The sequence below is a fragment of the Caretta caretta genome, chromosome 1, assembly GCF_965140235.1.
Source record: "Caretta caretta isolate rCarCar2 chromosome 1, rCarCar1.hap1, whole genome shotgun sequence".
Taxonomy (NCBI): Eukaryota; Metazoa; Chordata; order Testudines; family Cheloniidae; genus Caretta; species Caretta caretta.
In genome coordinates this window covers 282,048,215-282,071,737 of record NC_134206.1, presented here as the reverse complement: position 1 = coordinate 282,071,737, position 23,523 = coordinate 282,048,215, and the positions used below count along the sequence as shown (strand labels likewise).

The 23,523-nt window shown below is 39.3% G+C and overlaps 1 protein-coding gene across 6 annotated transcripts in view; it reads left to right on the top strand.

Annotated features, from left to right (window-relative positions):
- The window catches only part of SYT1 (synaptotagmin 1), a 519,707-nt gene that overhangs the window by 183,745 nt on the left and 312,439 nt on the right, over positions 1 to 23,523 (top strand). For 4 of the 6 annotated variants that reach the window (XM_075124345.1, XM_075124340.1, XM_075124339.1 and 1 more), the window contains one exon: positions 4,876 to 4,931. The exons of the other annotated variants lie outside the window; for them this stretch is intronic. The gene's annotated coding sequence lies outside the window, so the exon portion shown is untranslated. The remainder of the gene's footprint in view (positions 1 to 4,875; positions 4,932 to 23,523) is intronic. 6 annotated transcript variants of the gene reach the window in all.

The window sequence follows — 23,523 nt, the reverse complement described above, 5'->3', positions numbered from 1 at the left end:
GTTAAACTAATCCTTAGGTCTGTGCTGTGAATTATTTGAGGCTTCAACAAAATCTGTGTTACTTACAGTTAATGTTACAGACATATTGAGCAAATTAAGATTATTAAATATTTGAATATGAATATTGGGAAAGAGTTTGAAATTGCACTACATTGTAACTTTCATATGAATATGTGAGGCACTTAACAAATTTACACAACTCCCTCTATTCAAAATAAATCTAATTTGTTGTAGATCTGGAATTTAAGTAGGATATGTATTTTGATTTAAGCTATAAACCGGCTTTCTACATAATATTACATATCAGAATATTAGCTTGTCTTTCTTAGGTACCATTTTTATGTTTTAAGAGCATCCATGTAAATCAGCATACAGTATAACTCCAATCTTCAAATAATCTGGTTTTATCGCTCAGTGATGGTAGCCAGGGTTCTAAGGCTGAGAACAATATTTTAAATTCCCATCTGCTTTGCAAACATTAAACTCAATTTACTATTTGCAGTTGAGGTTTTAAATCCAGCTTCATAAAGCCCATCAGTTTTATTTCACACTTTGGTTTCAATTTGCATGGTTTTACAATCCCAACATTCAAAATGAAACTAATTTGACATCACCTGGTATCTACATAAAACCATAAATCTGCCAAAGGTCAATGAAAAATTCAAAGGCATCTCAGTGAACCTGAGCTGAGTTTCAAATTTACTGCAAAACCAGAAACATAGCAAGTTTATAGATTCATGGATTCCAAGGCCAGAAGGGAGCACTGTGACCATCTAGTCTGACCTCCTGTATAACATGGCCCATAGAACTTCTCTAAAATAATTCCTAGAGTAGATCTTTTAGAAAAACATTCAATCTTGATTTAAAAATTCTTAGTATTGGAGAATCTACCACGATATTTAGTAAGTTGTTCCAATGGGTAATGCACAATTTCATGTGGCTTCTGTTTTTTATAAGAAAAGTTTCATGTGGTTCAAATCTAAAATTGTAGTTAAATCTGTCATATGCTGTCATTACTTTATTACCCCAAAATAAAAGTCCAGTTTGGAAAATATTTCCAGTGTTCCAAAGAATAGCTATGTAAATACACAATAAACTAAGCAGAACCTGGACATATTGATCCACAAATTTAAGGTGATAGGAATTATCTCCATATAAAATAGACATCCCCGTTCACCTTGGGGGTGTTGTACGTGCAAAACAGTAATAAAGTAAAACTGTCACAAATGGTCCAAGTCTTGAAAAATGTTTAATTACTACACAGATACTCTTTTTAAAACAGGTCTCTTAGAGAAGAATGAAGCATAAAATAGAGGGGGTCTAGTTTGCTAATGTTTTTATAAAGTAGAGGTGTTCCATGTCTCCAGTAACAAGTTCCAATCTACTTCTATTCTATTTAAATGATTTAAAACAAAACAAAACCATATTTATTTTAAAAATTATAGGTGACGTTCTGGCTCCATTGAACTCCCCTTGCCAAGGTATTAAGATTTCACCCTATATCAACATACTTGGCATATTGGACTAGGTTTATTTTAGGGGTCCCTAAAAAGTTTTATTTTGATCCCCTTACTTAATGGAACTGTTCTCACAGTAGGGTACTATTCTGTGTAACTGGGGGTTGAGGAGTTAGAATGAGACCCAAAATGGCTTTGTTTTGTTGGGTGAGTAATCATGAGTAAATGAAATAGACATTGCAGGTTATTTACGTGACTATTTAGTGCCCTGAAGTATCTTTTGCAGACACCATATGTAAAATATAGATTATGCTTCAAACAGATATTGTAAAATGCAGCCAAGCATATCTAAATGTATTTTATTCTGTTGGTATTTCTAATGGCTTTCATTAGAAAACTGTTTCCTTTCAAATACCATTGAAATGAAACCAAATCGTGCAAGAGACTAGTAATGTGACAGATGCTACATCTGTAGCTATGGAAATGTAACTGTCACTACAGGGGATCTTTCGCACTGAAGACCCACAGGAGTCCATAACTAAAGCTGAGTAAATTAATCTTCCAGCACATCTCATCAAAAATATTCTGTTTAATAGTAAGCAATAGAAGCACAGATGAATTCCCATTGTAGAGACATTTTTGATCTTCCCTTTTCAGTACGTATTTTTTATTTCTTTTGTGTATCTATTGTACTTCTGAACTCTGTTAGTAGCTTTGAGAAGAATTTCAGTATTTAGTCTAGGCAAAGCTGTCTGGTCATTGGTGCTATGATTTTTTTAAAATTATTTATTCAAGGCTGCTAATATGTCACCAACTGTAACCTACTCTATGTACCATTATTACCTTGAGGGAAACTCCCTCTGTTAACACCAAGAAAGGTAGACAGGCTCTCTTTATTTTTCACTTAATAAACCACCTGACATGATCATGATGTTGCATAATTTTATTTCACTTTTTTGTCTTCTCTGGAGCAGGGACTATATTTTTATTCAGGCCTTTACGATTAATACTCAAGTAGGGAGCTATATTTTTATAACTTTCTCTGTCATTCTCTGTCTTTATGGTGAAAAGAAATAGTTTTCATCTGAGACACATAGTGATAATATGACACAGCTTGACACAGACAGTTTATATAAACAGAGTAAGACTGAGATGGTATACAACAGCTCAGGTGTGACTGTGTGTGTTAATTTGTCTGAGTCTCGGTAGTTGTATCTGTTTTAATACTAAATATACAGATGGATCTGAATCCCAGGAGCAGGTTTGGATCCAAATTTCTAGCTGAAGCATATCTTTGTAATGAGCCAAATGTGAATATGCTACAATTTGGGAAGGTTCAGATTTGGGTCTGAATTTCAAATTCCCAAATTTTCAGAGGGTTTGAACCACAGTTTGATCTAGAGGTTTGATTCAGCCCACTGTAGAAATAAGAAGCTGGCATCCAGGAATTTGGATTAGGCCCAACAATGGCAGAATCAACAGAATGTATACTGTATCTAAGAATGACCAAAGTCATTGTTCCGTAGACATACATGAGATTACACACAGCTGAACTGAAAAATCTGGGGAGGAAATTAGTTCATCCCACAGCTATGTATTGCTAGATTATTCTAACCCTAACCTCTTCTTTTTGAAATAATGGTCTCCTGTAATCCTGACAGTCAATCTTCTGTTACTTCATTGCTCCAGAACTCTTCATCATTTTGTCATACCAGCCACCCTGCTAGACAGAGGAGCTAGAACATATGGTTTTGAAAAAGATTTAAAAAGTAATGTTATATCCCAAAGGCTGCAAAATAATGTTTTTTCAGAGTAATAGAATATGTAACCCATCCAGCTCCATTGTCCAACAGGTGTCTCTAGCTGTGACATGTGAAAGGATGGATTTTGGGGCACCACAGTGACTGGAAGAACAGCCCAGGAGCTAAAATTAATGCTTTAAAAAAAAAGGGGGGGGGGAGCAGATTTAGAATTATTTACATGCTGAGTCCTTTGCTAATTGTGTCATAAAACATAGTTGCAGGGCTAACTAATTTGGAATGGGATGGTGGAGAGAATCACAAATTATCTTTTTTTAAAATATGATGAGGATTGATATGCCATGGTTTAAAGGTTTTTCGAAGACCCCAGCCCTAGGTACTGCCAGTGCCATTCTTCTGTAGAAAGGTTAAGGTAAAAGTACAACTGCATTTACCTCTCTTTGTAACCCTCCACCTGGCTTTCTGGTCTCCACTGCATCAAACAAATTGCTCATCTTCACTTTTAAGTTCCTTCAAAGATTGACCCTGCCCTCCATTTAATCTCTTATATCCTAGCAACCATCGAGTTCTGCCAATAATGCCTGTCTTTGTCCAGCAGTCCAATTTTCCCTCAGACACCTTCCCTTTTTCACCATGCTGCCTTTATGCATGGGAATTGCTCCTTGTAACAAACTGTGAAGTCACTATGTTACGCTCCTCCAAATCCAGTCCTAAAACTCATCTCTGCTGTGATGCCTGTAAAACACTTGAAAATGGTGAGGTAGCTGGTATGTTGTGATCACTGCTTATCATATAATTGACTGCATGACAAGATGGTCTGAAGCATGAGGCACCCCTGCAGCATTTTCCCCACTCTTCCTCTGGCAGGGGAGGGAGAAGGTTGTGGCAGTAACTGGGGACATACATTATTTCTTCCCTTCCTCTTCACTTTCATGGGAACCCTGTGTAAGAGTTAATACAACCAGAATGTGAAATTTAAGTGGAGGATTCCAGGAGGCATTGCCCCTAGATGAAGGCGTGTCAGCATAAGAGTTGAGGAGAACCTCAGGAGTGCCTCAGAGGCCCAGATTTCAGAAGGTATTGGACAATCCATGGGTTCCGGCGGGGAGGGAGAGAGAGAACTCTCTGCTTCTACTGCAGGATACAAGAGTTGAAACTACTGGGTTCAAAGGAATCTTTGGAAAGGGAACCTTGAAGATTTTCCTCCCACTGTGCCCCCTCCCATGGTAAACCTGGGCTGTAAATCTTAAGATATGTCTACACTGTAAATGAAGCTGTGATTGTAGCATGGGTAGGAATACCCATGGCAGCTTTGATTGAGCTGGTCTGGGTAACAGGAATAGTAAAGATGTGGTGATGTGGGCTAGTCACCTCACTACAAGCCCATTCGGGATTCTGTGTATGTTCTTGGGGTGATGACCTACACTGGGTCGTCTTCACTGCTATTGTTAAAGCTAACGGAATTAGTACCCGCTCTAGCTAAATTTAAACTAGTGTGAGTATGTCTACCTGGGTTGCAATGACACCTGCATTTGTGGTGTAGACATACCCTTAGAGGATACACAAGTTAACTTAAAAAAAGGCAAACCTATGGCATGAAGTAAACGACCTGATTTGTTTTATGCATATGAGAAATCAAATTAATGTTTTTCTTACAGAAACCTGGACTCCTGAACAAAGAAAAGAGTTGATCACAGAATCTGTATTCTGAACAGTAAGTAGTTTGATTACACACTATAAAGATGAACATTGTTTTTTTAACCCTACTGTAGGTAACTTTCCACATTTGCCTTTCTTCTACTTGTGTAAGAAATTTAGTGTAGTAAGCAGTTTCTGCCTTCTCTGAAAACTCAATTTCATTTCACTGGAGTGGATTTTTATTAATTTACCCTATAATCCTCTTAGATAAAATCATGATAATCCATGCAATGTATCTTTGGGTCAGTACAAAGTGAAAATATTGGTATTGCTTTTACTTTGTTTTGTTTTGTAACAAAAGTGCATTGTTGTAATACTGGAAGTTAGCAAAGTAATAAAGAATAAACTGAAAATTGGTCAAATCTGGGATTCTATGTAGTTTAGTGATAAAATAAAATAGCTGGCTCTTGGGTTTGAGATATACAATTCATTCAGTGTGGACAGGGTGAGGAGAGAATTCTGTGTGCTCATGTTATCTATTTAATCATTAGTTCAGAATCACAAAGTGCTGACATAGTCACCTACAAGCTTAAAACATACAGCTGTTCTGAAAAGATTAGTCTTTGATTTCTACTGCTTCATAATGCATCAGGAAATTAAAATTGTGTGCAGAGACCAGACAATGAACTATGATGTCTGTGTTGTGAATAATATTATTGGTATCTTCTTTTAAAAGATTTTTTCAAGTTAGTGATGAGGTTCAAATTGTGGCCTGAAAAAAATGCAGACAGTGTTTTTATTTCCAATCATCAATAGTAGTCTTTGCAGAAAGTAGCAAAAGGTATAATAGTCCTGTGTCTTTGGGAATCAGAAGTGACAACTCTGATAATCAGCATAAATAAATGTGTTTAAATCATTTCTATTTACAGTTCAATCCAAACAGCTGCTGTGCATTATGCAATAGTAGAGGCTGCCTCTTTGTGGCAGAATACTGTGGGCAATATGTATTGTACATAAGACATACTATTCTTTACTGTGCTTTGTATACTGTACAGAGGAAATGAGGGACTTTTCATGGCCATATTTGAAATCTCTATTCAAATAGCTAGTTTGTTGTATAGTTCTATATAGACTAGACAAGAGTCACATATTGTGAAGAGGTTTCAGAGTAACAGCCGTGTTAGTCTGTATTCGCAAAAAGAAAAGGAGTACTTGTGGCACCTTAGAGACTAACCAATTTATTTGAGCATGAGCTTTCGTGAGCTACAGCTCACTTCATCGGATGCATACCGTGGAAACTGCAGCAGACTTTATATACACACAGAGATCATGAAACAATACCTCCTCCCACCCCACTGTCCTGCTGGTAATAGCTTATTTAAAGTGATCATCAAGTTGGGCCATTTCCAGCACAAATCCAGGTTTTCTCACCCTCCACCCCCCCCACACACAAACGTGTGGGGGGGTGGAAGGTGAGAAAACCTGGATTTGTGCTGGAAATGGCCCAACTTGATGATCACTTTAGATAAGCTATTACCAGCAGGACAGTGGGGTGGGAGGAGGTATTGTTTCATGATCTCTGTGTATAAATAAAGTCTGCTGCAGTTTCCACGGTATGCATCCGATGAAGTGAGCTGTAGCTCACGAAAGCTCATGCTCAAATAAATTGGTTAGTCTCTAAGGTGCCACAAGTACTCCTTTTCATATTGTGAAGACTCTTCAACCACACTGTGTGGCCAATATACTTTGGCTGCATAGAAGATCCATGGGAGGCTGTGGGAGCATTTATATATGTAATATTTAAAAGCCAGAATACAGCCCTTGATCTCTGTATGTACCCAGGTTCAGTGAATGGTTTTAAGATTAGGTTAATCACTGGCATCATGAAAGGAATTGTGTGACATTCTGTTAATGCTGAGTCAAGTGGTACACTTCTTTGAAAATCTTAAGTTCTATCTTTGCTGTTGTTCATACAGCACCCAAAAGTAGGCACTTTACCAGCATAGAGTGAATGCATGTCCTATACCCTAGGGAGCTTATCTAAAAAGAATGCAACATTTTTTAACGTTTTATCCATCAACCAGTATTGTGATTGCAACCAACCCTGACCTCTTATTTTCCATTTTTAACTATACTAAATATGTTTAATTTTTTTACGTTTGGTTCATTCCTTGCAACTTTTGTCCATTCACCCCAAACTTTAACCTTTCCTGCAATTGTTTTTCCCCATTTCCTACTGATCGTAACCCCATCCACTCCTCCTCCCACCATATAGCCACACAACAATCCCTAACCTCACTTAGTTTCTCACCACACACTCCCACCCAAAAATCACCCTTTTCTCCTCTTCACAGAGTTGGCTTTTAGTATGTTTCAGGTTAAAATATTACAGTATACAAATCAGCTACTATGGATAAACTTGAAATTACAAGCTGAACTAGTGTCCTAAACTAGGCAAAATGTTTAATTTCCAAGTGTAGTATGGGATAGAGGACATGTGTGTCAAGGCAACCTGATGATAATGCAGTGAATAGGTTCTCACACATATATCTAAGGAAGTTGAGGGGGATTGCGAAACATGAAATATGGATGAATTGCTGCAATTTGTATTTGAAGTTAGACCTGCAAAAGGATAGCTTTTTGACATTGGAAAAAGGTGCAAATCAATCAATTATAATTTTGCCTCAAAGGTTTAGGTTCTAGCAGCAGATCATTGATGGAGGTATACATGGATTTTAGCAACTCCCCAGTATTTTGTATTGCATTAATGGTTTATGCATTACAAGAAATTTCATGAACCGCTATATTTCTGTCTACAGAAGGTGAATTTCTCTATCCTCCCTACACATTCACATACTCTCACAAGTAGTCCTCACTTGTGTTCCTCTGCTAACTGGCCAGAACTTTTTAAATAAAACAGCTGTTTCAAAAGAGTTTGGATTTATTTGTGTACATGGAGAAAAATTAATCAACTTTCACGGGTGCTCCATCACATACAGATTCCTTTCCTCCCGCTGGCAGAATAGGATGATGGAACCTTTTCAGAGTATCCATTACTTAATTTATCAGTCATGGTATTATGGTTATAGAATACAAATGCCCTATCCATGAATATATAATTACAAAAATGGAAAATACAGTGATCATTTAACATTTGAAATACATAATTTATTTAATACCCTCTTTGTAGTATACACTAGAAATTAAAATAAACATAGAAATTTATTTTTATCTGACACCCATCATCTTCAATAAGTCACATTACTAACTTAATTAGGCTATACATCCAACCATATACAGTAAATTCAACTCACATTGGCTTTGTACCATTCAGCTTAATGTTTTTCACATGAATTGTACATTCCTTATACACTAGAATATTGTCATTCATTTGACCTGGGATAATAAATTATATATTACCCTTTTAAAGTATTTTTATTTCTCAACTGTTTCTCATAATGAAAACCCTGAAATGTCTAGAGTTAGTGTAAAAATACAGACCTTATCTCAAAAATAGGAGGAATATAATGAATATTGCATTAAATGCTCAATTTGTTTCGCTATAAAATTTGACATTTTGAATTATGTTGATGTGTTATTTTACTGTGCACTTACAGATGCCCAGAAAATGCACAGAAGACAGACTTCTTCAAAGATATACAGCCTAAGGCCCCTTAAGTTCAGGAAAACACTTAAGGATGTGCTTAATTTTAGGCAAATAATTACATCCCAAAGTTCAGAGAGGTAGCCATGTTAGTCTGTATCCACAAAAACAAGGAGGAGTCTGGTGGCAGTTAGACTTTAAGGTGCCACTGGACTCCTCGTTTTTATCCCAAAGTTAAGGACTTGCTGAAGTACTGTCCTGAATAGGGGTACTTTCCTAACTCCCATTGTCTTCAGTGGGCTTTGGATCAGACTCAAAACGTACAAATGGATCTACATGAGTATATCCCTGTGTTTGCATGGAGCTCTGTTGACTCCAATGCAGCTGCACACCAGTGCCCATTCTATTTGTGTACGTACGATTGCAATATTAGGGACCTGATGACAAACCATTGAAGATATAATACACACCATCAAGGTGGACGAGCAAGGAAAATCACAGGTTATGAATATACAGTTATGCACTTACTTTGTTTAGGCAGGCATATGTCTAGTCTACATGTCTCTGTTGGGTTTCTTTTGTTGTTGTTAAAAATACTCTGCTGCTTACACTTTAGGAGTGACTCAAGCGAGGTTACGATGTAGGTTTGTTGAGTAAATTTGCAATAACGTCAATAGTGTCTTCCAAATCTATAAAGCTCTGATTAATAAAAACATTCCTATTCAAGACAGCATTTAAACAAGTACTTAAATTAAGCATGTGCTTAAGTCGCATGTAAGTTAATTGTCCCATTATGTTTAAAAAATAGCCATCCTATATTGTTATTACATCTTTGTCTGGTTGGTATAGAACGAGTGATAACGAAGGGGCTGACTTACCTCCCATCTTCCTATTGACTTTCAATGGGAGCTGGCTCAGTTTCTAATGCTCTTCTTAGAGCTCTGCTCATTTCTGTTTATTTTAATGAGAGTTCATGCAAAGACAGAAAAAGATCACGGAAGGGGCAGCCATCTTAGCTTTTGCTTAAAAACCATAGACACCAAAGTAAGTGGGGAAGGGGGAGGGGGATGCAAACTATTCTGTGATTTTTTTTATTTTTTTTAACTTTTACCATCTTCATTTAAAATGCAGCCGCTCTTGTCAATTGGATTTGATATTTTAAAAGTTCAGAATCGTGCGGCTGTGGAGGAAGAAAAGAATCTTGCAATATGTGTACCACAAGCAGCGCTCATCATCCTTCCGCATTTAACTGCAATCAGATTTCATCTGTCACTGCACATATTTTGGTTTTTCATGTAATTGACAGCTTTGATGGATTTTAATGGCTGTCTGGTTAATGACAAGTTTTTTTTTCCATTATTTATGCATAGTAAAGACAAATTCATGTAATGTAATATAAATTAGGAGACGGCTCAAATCAACCATCAGTGCATGAGGAGCCTGGTAGAACTATAGTCTGCTACAATGAGATGAGAGTGGATTTATTCTATAGAAGATAACTGCATGGGCAGTTTCACTCCATTACTTCTAGAAGAATTGAATTCATGTTTTACTTATTAGCTCACAAATACCCAGAATTATAGTGTGTTGTTTACTCTAACTTCTGTTCTGAAGCTACCATAGTATAGAACATTCATGTATTGTAATATCGAAATGAACAAAGATCCTGTGAGAAGCAGGTATTTTGATTTTGGAACCGTCAATTTTGTATAAGATGAATTTAGAAAGATTTGAAAAGAAATAGGTCAGTGCTTTCTGCATCTTTCATGGCAATCAGGATAATGTTATGTTTCATTAAAATAATATACATGCTTTAAAATCTAGAAGCAGCATGCAGTCATACTCATTCCCCATGCTCCTAGTTTTCTGATTGCCCATCAAGACTTGTGTACATACACCACAGCTCAGCTATGGATAAAATAATTCATTCTAATGCTCACACTACCTGACTTACTCCATGGTGTTCTCACATAAATTGATTTTACATAATTACATAATTTCAGACTTTTTGTTACTGCAGGATATAGCATTTGCACAGAATAGTATGATTTATTTGCTTTTGCCTCTCTTTTTCTGATGAAGTGAGCTGTAGCTCACGAAAGCTCATGCTCAAATAAATTGGTTAGTCTCTAAGGTGCCACAAGTACTCCTTTTCTCTTTTTATTGTCGTCTAAGAACTGGTGTAAGCAGTACATTCTTTGTGACTTGCCCGCTCATGAATTCTTATGCACAAAAACTATTTTCCTTCCCCCATCACTTGTCTGTATCTGATATTAGGGCTACAACGTTACATTTTCAGCTGAGAAGCCTCAGACATAGATTTAGATTCTGTAGTGCTTTGAGATATACTAGTTATGCAACCTAATTTTGCAAAATGGCTGTCTACATACTTCCCTGGGGCATCAGTTTATTTGTCGTCTATCATTTTAGCACCTTGATTGATTATTCTCTGCTATTTAATTTATCTTCTGCTTCTTAGCTTTTTCTTCAGTTGGCAAACACATACTTTTCTAGACACATTTTTAAATGCAGTGCTTGCCAAGTGCACTAAAAGTCACTTTTTTTCCCCTGAAAAAAGAAAAGGAGTACTTGTGGCACCTTAGAGACTAACCAATTTATTTGAGCATGAGCTTTCGTGAGCTACAGCTCACTTCATCAGATGAAGCTGTAGCTCACGAAAGCTCATGCTCAAATAAATTGGTTAGTCTCTAAGGTGCCACAAGTACTCCTTTTCTTTTTGCGAATACAGACTAACACGGCTGTTCCTCTGAAACCTTTTTTTCCCCTGAGAATTTACCCATTAAAACAAATGATGGGTTGATGATATTTTGTCTATTGTCCATGGACTGTAAATCTGAAATTATTGGTTGTCAAATTTTCTATTATACATCCAATTTTCCCAGTGTTTTCAACTCCACTGTGTAAATTAATTCTGACATATAAAGATGCAGCTCTGAAACTGTGTGTGTATTGCCCTCTGCCCTGCAAATAAAAAAAGGAGCAGCTTCTTAAAAGTTATGGGCCAAATTCAGCATTGATGTGGATCTTTAGACTCTCATAGACTTTAAGGTTAGAAGTAACAATCATGCTCATCTGGTCTGACCCCCTGCACATTGTAATAGACCCCTAACCTCTGGTTGAATTACTGAAGTCTTCAAACAGTGATTTAAAGACTTTATACCCTATAACTGCAAATTTACTGGCTTAATATGCTTCTTTGTCATTCACAGAATTTTTTCACTTGAAAATAGGAAAGTAAGCACGTGTTAAATGTGTTGGTTTACTAACTTTTGACATTTTGAAATATGAAATAACCAACACACTATTGTAACTTTAAATTAGGTTACTACACACACTCCTGAGAACACTTTTCCATTTAAAAAAATCAGGATTTTTTGCATGAAGCTTTAGTGTATATGTACATTTGGCAGCAGGAGTGACATGACTGACCATAACATTTCCAAGGAAGCTACTGCAGGTGATTGGGTCTGTGATCCATGAATCAAGAAGCTTCAACTTGGAATTTCTTTGCTTTCCTTGTTTTGTGGAGACTTTAAGGCCAGAAAGGACAATTGTGATCTCCTGGTCTGAACTTTGGCACAGTGCAGGCTCCAGAACCTCACCTTCCCACTCCTGCAATAGAGCCATAACCTCTGGTTGACAGGTTTCAGAGTGGTAGCCTTGTTAGTCTGTATCAGCAAAAACAATGAGGAGTCCTTGTGGCACCTTAGAGGCTAACAAATTTATTTGGGCATAAGATTTCATGGGCTAAAACCCACTTCATCAGATGAAGTGGGTTTTAACCCACGAAATCTTATGCCCAAATAAATTTGTAAGCCTCTGGTTGAGTTACTGCAGCCCTCAAATCATGATTTAAAGATATCAAGTTACAAAGAATCCACCATGTACTCTATTTTAAACCAGCAAATGAGCCATGCCCCACACTACAAAGGAAGCTCCCTCCACCCCCCAAAAAACACACACAAAACAAAACAGAAAAAAACCCAGGGTCTTTGCCAGTCTGACATGGGGGAAGAGTTCTTCCTGACCCCAAATATGGCAATCAGTTAGATCCACCAGCCAGATACCTGGAAAAGAATTCTCTGTAGTAACTCAGAGCCCTCCCCATCTCTGGCCCTTAAAATTCCCCCAGGAGTAAAATATTTTCATGCCACTGCTCATGTCCAGAAAACAGAGGTGAGGCATTGGGGGGAGGGGAGACATGGGGTCATGTGCCACTGACCCCACCCCCCCGCCATTTCTGTTAGTGCAGAGCTACCCGGCTGAAGGAGGTTGCCGCTTGCTGACTATGCAGCTGGATACCGTCTCCTGGGTTCTTGTGTTTGGTTGTGATCCCCTTCTGTGTGCTGGGAACCATCCTGTTTTCTGTCCAACAGTGAGTGCCCATACCCAGACCCCCCCCCCCCCCCCCGCTGAGCCCCAACCACCCTCACCTCGACACCCTCCCTCCCCCGCAGTCAGAACCACACAATGAACCCCTGTACATCCAAATTCCTCACTGAGCTGCCCACACCCAGATTGCTCCCACACAGAACCCTCTTACCCCACACCTCAATCCGCCTACTCTAAGCCCCTGTACGCTTGGATTCTGCTGAGCTCAGCCTGCCTGCCCATACCTGATGTGTCTGTTGCAGAGGAGTAGGGTGCCAAAGTGTTTCTAGGGCAGGCCCAGACCTTGCACTGTATCAGGGCCGGTGAAGCCTCACTGCTGAGTCTGTGGCCCAGGGGAATGGGAGGGGTGGGTTGCAAGGTGATCTCCCAGTTCTGTGCAGCCAGTCACCTGTGCTCCCCACTGCCATGCTGGAGACTCCACATTTATTTATTGACAAATAAAATTTGCAGAATTCTAACATATTGTTCAAAGAATTTTTTTTTTTTGCGCAGAATTCCCTCAGGAGTAATATTTGCTGCTAGCAGTTGCATATGGGCCACAGGACATTGTAGATAATCTCATCATACTATCCCCTCCATAAATTAATCAAGCTCAGTCTTGAAACCAGTTAGATTTTTTGTCTCCACTAATCCCCTTGGGAGGCTATCCCAGAACTTCACACTCCTCTGATGGTTAGAAATCTTCTAATTTCAAACCTAAACTTGTTGATGGCCAGTTTATATCCATTTGTTCTTAGGCCAACATTGGCACTTAACTTAAATGATTCCTCTCTCTTCCTGGTGTTTAATCCTCCTGATGAACATACAGAGAGCAAACATATCTCCTCTCAGCTTGTCTTTGATTAGGCTAAACAAGCCAAGACTCCTCTTGCGAGATAGGTTCTCCATTTCTCTGATCATTCTAATAACCCTTCTCTGCACCAGTTCTGGCTTGAATTCATCTTTCTTAAACATGGGAGACTGAATTGTACACAGTATTCCAAATGAGGTCCCACCAGTGCCTTGTATAACGGTATTAACACTTCCCTGTCTCTGCTGGAAATACCTGATGCATCCAAAGATTGCATTAGCCTTTTTCATGGCCACATCGCACTGGCAGCTCATGGTCATCCTGTGTTCAACCAATACACCCAGATCTTTCTCCTCCTCTATTGCTTGCAACTGATGAATCCTCATTTTATAGCAAATATTTTTGTGCATGACCCTGCACTTTACACTATTAAATTTCATCCCGTTTTTTTACTCCAGTTTTCAAGATCATCCTGATATTCTGATCCTCTTCCTTATTGGTGATACCTCCCAATTTTGTGTCATCTGCAAATTTTATTAGTATGCGCTCACTTTTTGTGCCAAGGCCATTAATGAAAATGTTAAATAAAGATTTGACCCAAGACCGATCCCTGAAGAACTCCACTAGTAACCTCTCACAAGCCTGACAGTTCACCTTTCACTATGGCCTGTTGTAGACTCCCCTTTAACCATTCCTTACCCACCTTTCAATTCTTGTATTGATCCCCATCTTCTCCAATTCCCTAATAATTTCCCACATAAAAATGTATCAGATGCCTTGCTGAAATCCAGGTAGGTTAGATCTACTACATTTCCTTTGTATAAAAACATCAGTCATCTTCTCAAAGAAAGAGACCAGATTGGTCTGGCACAATCTATCTTTTGTAAAATCATGTTGTATTTTACCCCATTTACCTATATGTCCTTAACTGCTTTCTCTTTCAAAATGTGTTCCAAGACCTTGAGGTCAAACTAACAAGCAGGACTTTGGAGCTGTGCTCCGGCTCCACTCCAGCTCCAGGCAAAATCCTGCAGCTCCACTGCTCTGGAGCTGCTCAGCACTCCAGCTCCAGGCTCCACTCCAAAGCCCTGCTAACAAGGCTGTAGTGTCCTGGATCACGTTTTTCCCCCTTTCTTAAAAATAGGCAATTTTCCAGTCATAGGGTACAACTCCCGAGTTTACAGATTCATTATAAGTCCTTGCTCTTGGACTTGCAATTTCATGTGCCAGTTCCTGTAATATTCTTGGATAGAGATTATCTGGGCCTCCGATTTGGTCCCATTAAGCTGTTTGAGTTTGACTTCTACCTCAGATGTGGTAATTTCTATTCCCATGTCCTCATTTCCATTAGCTCCTCTGCCACTACCGCTAAGGTCCTTGTTACCTTGATTAAAAACTGAGGAAAAGTATTTGTTTAGATGTTGAAACAGGCCTAGATTATATTTAATCTCCACCCCATCCTCAGTGTTTAGCAGTTCCACTTCTTCTGTAAAGTGGAAACTGTAGTATACCTGAAGGATTTTCTTTGGTTGTGGATTGTACTTAACATTTTGTGGAAAAAAAACTCTGTTCAGAAAAGCTGTTCAAATCACAGATTATTAGGTTTTTTTTACTGTCTCAGCATAGTTCCAACTGTGCCATATTCCTGCCTTTAAAACAACAAGTAAATAACACATGCACTTCTCCAAGATGCAATCAACAACCTGGCGTACACATGTCAAAGACAGTGTGATCAGCAGCTGTTTTTCTTTCTTTGGATCAAAGACTGTCTCTTCACATCCTCCCTCATTCAGGGAAATATCACTTTGGTTTCAGATATATATTTATTTAATTACCAGTCAGTAATCTCCAGCCCATATTTCATTAAAATGCTAGAGATAGCAAATGTCACAATCCTGTCATACCTCTTGACATACCTTCCTGACTTTGTCTTATGAGACTATCAGAATTCTCTTTTCTATTGATCCAGATGTTTGATAGTTATGGCACATGAGGTTTGACTTCTCAATGGTACGTTACAAATAACTGCATGTGTAATTTAATCTTGCCTGGCCGAGATGGTTTCTCCAGTGTGCAGATAATGCTATCTCATGATATTGAGTCTTCATTATCTTCTAAAAATAATTTGGTAGTTTTGGGTAAGCTCTGTGTAAAGAGTTATTCTTCAATGCTACTTTTTCTTGTCTTCCTGCTTTTTCTTTCAAAGATTTCCAAGGTAGACTTTCATTTTAGAGATTTGTAACCACCATAAATATTACAGGTTTCAAAGTAACAGCCGTGTTAGTCTGTCTTTGCAAAAAGAAAAGGAGTACTTGTGGCACCTTAGAGACTAACCAATTTATTTGAGCATGAGCTTTCGTGAGCTACAGCTCACTTCATCGGATGCATACCGTGGAAACTGCAGTAGACATTATATACACACAGAGACCATGAAACAATACCCCCTCCCACCCCACTGTCCTGCTGGTAATAGCTTATCTGAAGTGATCATCAAGTTGGGCCATTTCCAGCACAAATCCAGGTTTTCTCACCCTCCACCTCCCCACACACGAACTCACTCTCCTGCTGGTAATAGCCCATCCAAAGTGACCACTCTCTTCACAATGTGTATGATAATCAAGGTGGGCCATTTCCTGCACAAATCCAGGTTCTCTCACCCCCTCACCCCGCTCCAAAAACCACACACACAAACTCAATCTCGTGCTGGTAATAGCTTATCCAAAGTGACCACTCTCCCTACACTCTCCCTACAATGTGCATGATAATCAAGGTGGGCCATTTTCAGCATAAATCTAGTTTGTGTGTGTGGTTTTTGGAGGGGGGTGAGGGGGTGAGAGAACCTGGATTTGTGCAGGAAATGGCCCACCTTGATTATTATACACATTGTGAAGAGAGTGGTCACTTTGGATGGGCTATTAACAGCAGGAGAGTGAGTTTGTGTGGGGTGGGGGGCGCGGAGGGTGAGAAAACCTGGATTTGTGCTGGAAATGGCCCAACTTGATGATCACTTTAGATAAGCTATTACCAGCAGGACAGTGGGGTGGGAGGGGGTATTGTTTCATGGTCTCTGTGTGTATATAATGTCTACTGCAGTTTCCACGGTATGTATCCGATGAAGTGAGCTGTAGCTCACGAAAGCTCATGCTCAAATAAATTGGTTAGTCTCTAAGGTGCCACAAGTACTCCTTTTCTTTTCACCATAAATATCACACTCAGAGAGATTTTGAATCCAGTTCTCAGCCTGTACACATTTTTTTGTGCCTAAGGTTAGAGACATTTTGTTCAATTGGCTGAAGATCAAACTGATTTAAATGGGTTCATCCAGAGTGGAAGAAGGTATGTCTGGAACATATTAACATCAAAATTGACCTTCATCTGTTTTGAGTCAGTGATATGCTGCCAATATTTTAACACTGAGCTTCCTGTAGAGAGAAGGGAGAGAGGATTGGGAAATCTATTCATTCATTTTCTTAGTATACAAATACTTTTTCAGAACCATAACCAATGAAGGATACAACTGCTTGGCAAAATATATTAAATACACATTCCTAGAGAAATTTATACTTGATTTCTTAAAAATAATTTGCACTACTGGTGATATAGCATTGTGTTCATTTTGATATCTGAACTGGGGTGAGGGGATCAAGACCTTGTAAGGGTCTTAGAATTTCTTCCCCTAGGAATTATTTTAAAAATATCTATTACTTGTTGCTGCTGGGGGCATTTTGAATAAAAATAATTTTGCATTCATTGGAGACGTATTTTTCTGTTTCCTCTGAATAAGGGGACAGAGATGAGTTAGTAGCATCCGGAATGAGAGTAAACTCTTTCACAGGCAAGAAAATCACCTCTCACTTCAATTTTGCTGGAGTGTTAACAAGCGGCTCCCACAACTCCAAGTGCAATACAGCACTGATTTGAGCTGAAGGTAAAAGCTTTCTTAATTATAGTTACATAACATGGTCTAATATATATATATGTGTGTGTGTTTTTAAAGGCAAGACAACAGGTGGCTGTAAGCGAAGTCTAAAGCTACATCTTCAATACCATTGTTTATGCCTAGGCATGGCTATACAAATGGTGTATAAGCAGTACTGCCAACCCCAAGGACCCAAACGACATAAGTCAGGCTGTTGAAAATCATGAGATTGGCTTTAAAATCATGAGATTTTTTCAAACTACAATAGACGTGGGTTGTTTTTTTTTACTTGCCTTTTGGTTTCTGAGTCCTGACGCTGCACTTTGGTCACATTTTCAAGCTTCCTTCACAACCATGAAGGCTAGAAACTTACTACTTTTTTTGTCTGAATTGCATGAATCCAGAACCTGGGGCTTTAGGAGTAAAAACAAATATTATGAGACCTGTGATACCATTCACAGTGAGATTTGACAACACTAGGTAAGATCCCTCACTGGTCACAGGTCTCTGTTAATACTATTAATCTTTTCCATACCATGACCTGCCCAGAATCCTTCTCCCATGTAGCAGAGACCATCCCCTGCCATTTAGCAATCCAGGAAGGGTCAGGTAGTCTTGACCCCTGGGCACTTATTCACATGCCTGCGCGTTCATGATGGACTCCTGCTGAGAACGTATACTTTAGAGCAAGATGGTAAGAAAAAGGATAACATGTCACTTGGGATGTAGAGCTTTAACTATTAATTTTTTTTAATGGAATTGTGCTCTCGGTAGCACATGACACTGAATGTGACTCTTTCATTTGAATCAGACCCATAACACAAATAGGGTGTTTACAGGTTTTTAGCAGTAATTTAGGAACCCCAAAAGGTCTATTAAAGTGCAGTTTAAAACTATTAGCTATGCAATTATGAATTTATCCCATAGACCACAATGATTCCTTCTGAGGAGTTATGGTCTGTTGGGCAAATATGTATTTAGGGAGCTTTTAACATGTGAATTACTTCCTATACTATATAACTATGTATTTAGACCTTTCAAAAAGTGTATTAATGCCCTTATTTATACAAGGAGTATCTGTTTTGTTCTAAACTGTAAGTACAGAGTAAATCTGCAGTAGTTACATTTCAGTTGCAGTATCTTTGTCACTTTAATATTTTAAGGGAAATATCTTCCAGGTCAGTGATGAAAAATGTAAGGCTAAGAACAGATCCGTGTGGGACCCCCCACTAGAAACAGAACCGTTCAATGATGATTTCCTGTTTACAATAATATTTCGAGACCCATTCAGTAGTCAGCTTTTAATAATATGATGTGTGCCATGTTTATTTTATATCATTGTAGTTTTTTAATCAAGACGTTGTACAGTACCAAGTCAGTGCCTGACAGAACTCTAAGTACATTGCATCAACACTACAAATTTGGCTGATAAAGGTAATAATCTCATCAAAAAAAGATAACGTTAATTTGACAGGATCTATTTTCCATAAACCCATGTTGATTGGCATTCACTATTTTATCCTCCTTTAATTCTTTATTAATCAAGTCCTTTTTCAGCCACTCCATTATCTTGCCTGCCATACGTGTCAGACTGACAGGCCTATAATTACCCATCATTCTTTTTACCTTACATTTTTCTTGCACTCAACCGTTTGCGGGGTTACAAAGGGAGAATTTCCCTTTACTTCACCCCACTGTGCCAAGTGACAGAGTTGCAGTAAGTTGTCACTTTCCTTGTTTTTATAGCCCATAACTACCATTTGAGACCCGCCATATGAGTGGAGCACTCAGACACCACCTGCTTCCCATGGATCTTACCATGGCTTTTTTACTTATTCATTTTCAATTGAGTAAAGGGAATCATACTTTGGGATGTTCCCTTCTCCACTTGTTTGTCTTCAGCTCTTTCCTCTTGGAAGAAACACGGAAAGACATTTTTTTCTTAAGAATGATTTTTAATATGATCACTATTGTTCCCATGTTCTCTTCTTCCGCACCACATATTTTGGACCCTATGGATTTCCTTTATATAAATTTTAAGGGGCAGCGGAGGTGTGCACATAAGAGACTTTTTTCATGCTGTCATCAGTAATATTGTGGAGTGGTCTAGAGGAACAAGCGTAGGATGCAGAGTCAGGAAATCCTGACTGTTAATGCCAGATCTTCCAATAACTTTCTATGTGCCCATGGGCAACTCACTTAAATGGTGTCTGAGCCAGTCTCCTGACCTTTGAAATAGGGATGATTGTAATTGCATGCTTCCCAGGGGTTTTGTGAGGATAATCCTGCCCTGAAGTCAATAGGACTTTTGTCATTCCATTAAATGGAAATGGGACTGAGCCTTTCATTAGTTAATAGAAAAGGAGTACTTGTGGCACCTTAGAGACTAACCAATTTATTTGAGCATAAGCTTTCATGAGCTACAGCTCACTTCATCGGATGCATACTGTGGAAAATACAGGAGATGGTTTTTATACACACAAACCATGAAAAAATGGGTGTTTATCACTACAAAAGGTTTTCATTCCCCTCACCCTACTCTCCTGCTGGTAATAGCTTATCTAAAGTGATCACTCTCCTTACAATGTGTCAGTTAGTTAATGTTTACACAGCACTTTGAATATATAAAAGCTATATAAATGCTAAATGTTGTTTATTTTTATTAATTCAGACTTTGAAAGCTCCATAAAGATCTACTTGCTTGATAGACCATAACTACATAGAAGAAGCTGTTATGATGGAATATTAGGTTAATGAATTTTCTGTGCATCTAATTATGTTGAGACCATTTTTATTTAAGCTGTTCTTAACCAGAGAAACTTTAAATTCCTGTTAGTTTTCCTTGACTTCTTGTGGTTTGAAAATAGTTGGTGTAAAACCAACGAATGCTCAGAATTCAGTTCCATCGTGGGCTTTTAGTCATCAGTACCCTTGTTTTTGTGGTAATGTCAACATTTGAGTAGGGGGGGGGGTTGGGAAAAGGGAAGAGAAGGGGAATGTTCTGATATATTACCATCTTGATCTGCTGCCCTCTTTTATTTTTTTTCTGCCTACCAGTTAGACCTTCCCCTCCCCCATTTTTTCTTGCCCTCATCTCTCCTTTGAGTTTTACTCATCTTCCCCCTGCAAACAGGGGAGAAAAGGGGAAAAGAGGGGGAGAAGGAGATTCCCCCCTGCTGAACAAACAAGGTGTGAGTACGAACATTGGGGTGAGTGAGTTTGTTTGGCTGTTTGTGTTTTTCTTTCTCTTTCAGGTTATTTCAGTTATTTTCAGTTATTTCAGTTCCTGCGTCAGTTGGGATTGTGTGTCTGGGGACTGTTTTTTTTGAGCCTTTGTTCCCTGGATCATCTTTGATCAGCCTCCGTCAGCCTTGTGATCATCTGTGTGATTAACGAGGAGAGAAGGCCTTAAAAGCCAGAGGCTAAGTGACCAAGGGGAGCTAGTGAACAGGGGAGTTGGAGAGGGAGTTGAGTTCTAATATTTATATATAATAAATATAATAATTTTAATAAATTTATAATAAATAAAAATAATAATCTAATATATATATCTATCTATCTAATATAGTCGCTATGGTTAGGAACGCACGAGTGCCAATGCTGCTCCTGTCTCCTGCACCTGAATCCAGACAGACAGCCTAACCAGGGATGCCTCTCCTGGTGTGGATTTGCAGCGCTTGTGGCCTGCAATTCCCACTCTCAGAAAGCCAGGCTGGGGGCACCATCCAGTGTGAAGGATGCCTGCTGGAGGAATCTCTCAGGAAGCAGGTGGGAGAGCTACAGGAGGAGGTTGGTAGGGAGGAACTGGTTGAGAATTTGAATGTGTAAGGCAGCTTGGGTTAAAGTGATCATGAAATGGTAGGGTTCATGATTCTAAGGAATAGTAGGAGGGAAAACAGCAAAATAAAGAGAGTGGATTTCCAGAAGGCAGACTGTAGCAAATTCAGGGAGTTGTTAGGTAAGATCCCAGGGGAAGTAAGTCTAAAGGGAAAAACAATAGAAGACAGTTGGCAGTTTTTCAAAGAGACATTATTAAGGACATGTAGTGGGGTGATCACCCCGCTTCAAACCTGAAGGAGTTAAAAGCAACCATGGTGAGGGCTGTGTCTGGGGAAAGGCTGATTGGGGAAGCAGCCATAGCTGTGGCCAGCTCAATCAGGGCCCAGCTGGCCCTTATAAAGGGGCTGTGGGCCAGGAGCTGGGATGAGTCTCTCTCCAGCTCTGGAGGGAGAAGGGCTAGCTGTCTATGAACAGGTTTCAGAGGAACAGCCGTGTTAGTCTGTATTCGCAAAAAGAAAAGGAGTACTTGTGGCACCTTAGAGACTAACCAATTTATTTGAGCATGAGCTTTCGTGAGCTACAGCTCACTGATGAAGTGAGCTGTAGCTCACGAAAGCTCATGCTCAAATAAATTGGTTAGTCTCTAAGGTGCCACAAGTACTCCTTTTCTTTTTGTCTATGAACAGGGTACCTGAGGCAGAGCAGTGCTGGGGAAAGGCAAAAGGAGCTGGGGAGCTCCAGCCTGGCAACTCCCCAGGCTGCAGGCCTTGAGCAAGGCCTATGGAGGTACAGGGGCTGCAGAGGGGCAGCCCAGGCATAGGCAGAGGCATCTGGTCCTAACCCCTTGACAATGATGAGTGGCATTACAGCCTGCAGTCTGCCCCAGTGAGCAGGGGCAAGATGATGACTGGTAGTAGCCATTGTGGCAAGGTGGGGATAGAGAGTTGGGGGTTCCCCTGGGAGGGGAGACCCAGAGCGTCAGGGCACTGCCAGGGGGCAGCACCCCAAGGTAAAAGGGCATTGGGGTCCAGGAGGGACACGGAGGCCAGAGGCAGGCGAGACACTGGCCTGCAGAGGGCACTCTGGGCTGGAAAGTGCTAATTCCTGAGATGACCAGCAGGAGGCACCGTGGCGGTGAGCATTGCTTCGCTACAGGGCACAAGAAGAAACTATCCCTCTGTGTAGGAAAGATAGGAAGTATGGCAAGAGACCACCCTGGCTTAACCAGGAGCTCTACAATGATCTAAAAATAAAAAAAGAGTCCTACAAAAAGTGGGTCAAATTACAAAGGATGAATATAAACAAATAACACAAGTATGTAGGGACAAAATTAGAAAGGCCAACGCACAAAACAAGATCAAACTAGCCAGAGACATAAAGGGTAACAATAAAACATTCTACAAATACATTAGAAGCAAGAGGAAGACCAAGGACAGGGTAGGCCCGTTACTCAATGACGGGACAAAAATAATAACAGAAAATGTGGAAATTGCAGAGATGCTTAATAACTTTTGTTTCGGTTTTCACTAAGAAGGTTGGTGCTGATAGGACGTCTGACGTAGTGAATGCCAGTGAAAATGAGGTAGGAACAGAAGAGGCTAAAATAGGGAAAGAACAAGTTAAAAAGTACTTGGACAAATTAGATGTCTTCAAGTTACCAGGGCCTGATGAAATGCATCCTAGAAGGATGCTGAAGGAGCTGACTGAGGAGATATCTGAGCCATTAGCGATTTATCTTTGAGAAGTCATGGCAGATGGGAGAGATTCCAGAAGACTGGAAAAGGACAAATATAGTGCCCATCTATAAAAAGGGAAATAAGGACAACCAAGGAAATTACAGACCAATCAGCTTAACTTCTGTGCAAGGAAAGATAATGGATCAGTAATTAAGCAATCAATTTGCAAACCTCTAGAAGATAATAAGGTGATAAATAACCATCATCATGGATTTGTCAAAAACAAATCATGTCAAACCAACCTAATCGCTTTCTTTGACAGGGTAACAAGGTGGATAGTGGGGAAGCGGTAGACATGATATATCTTGACTTTAGTAAAGCTTTTGATACTGTCTCGCATGACCTTCTCATAAACAAACTAGGGAAATGCTACCTAGATGGAGCTACTATAAGGTGGGTGCAAAACTTGTTGGAAAACCGTTCCCA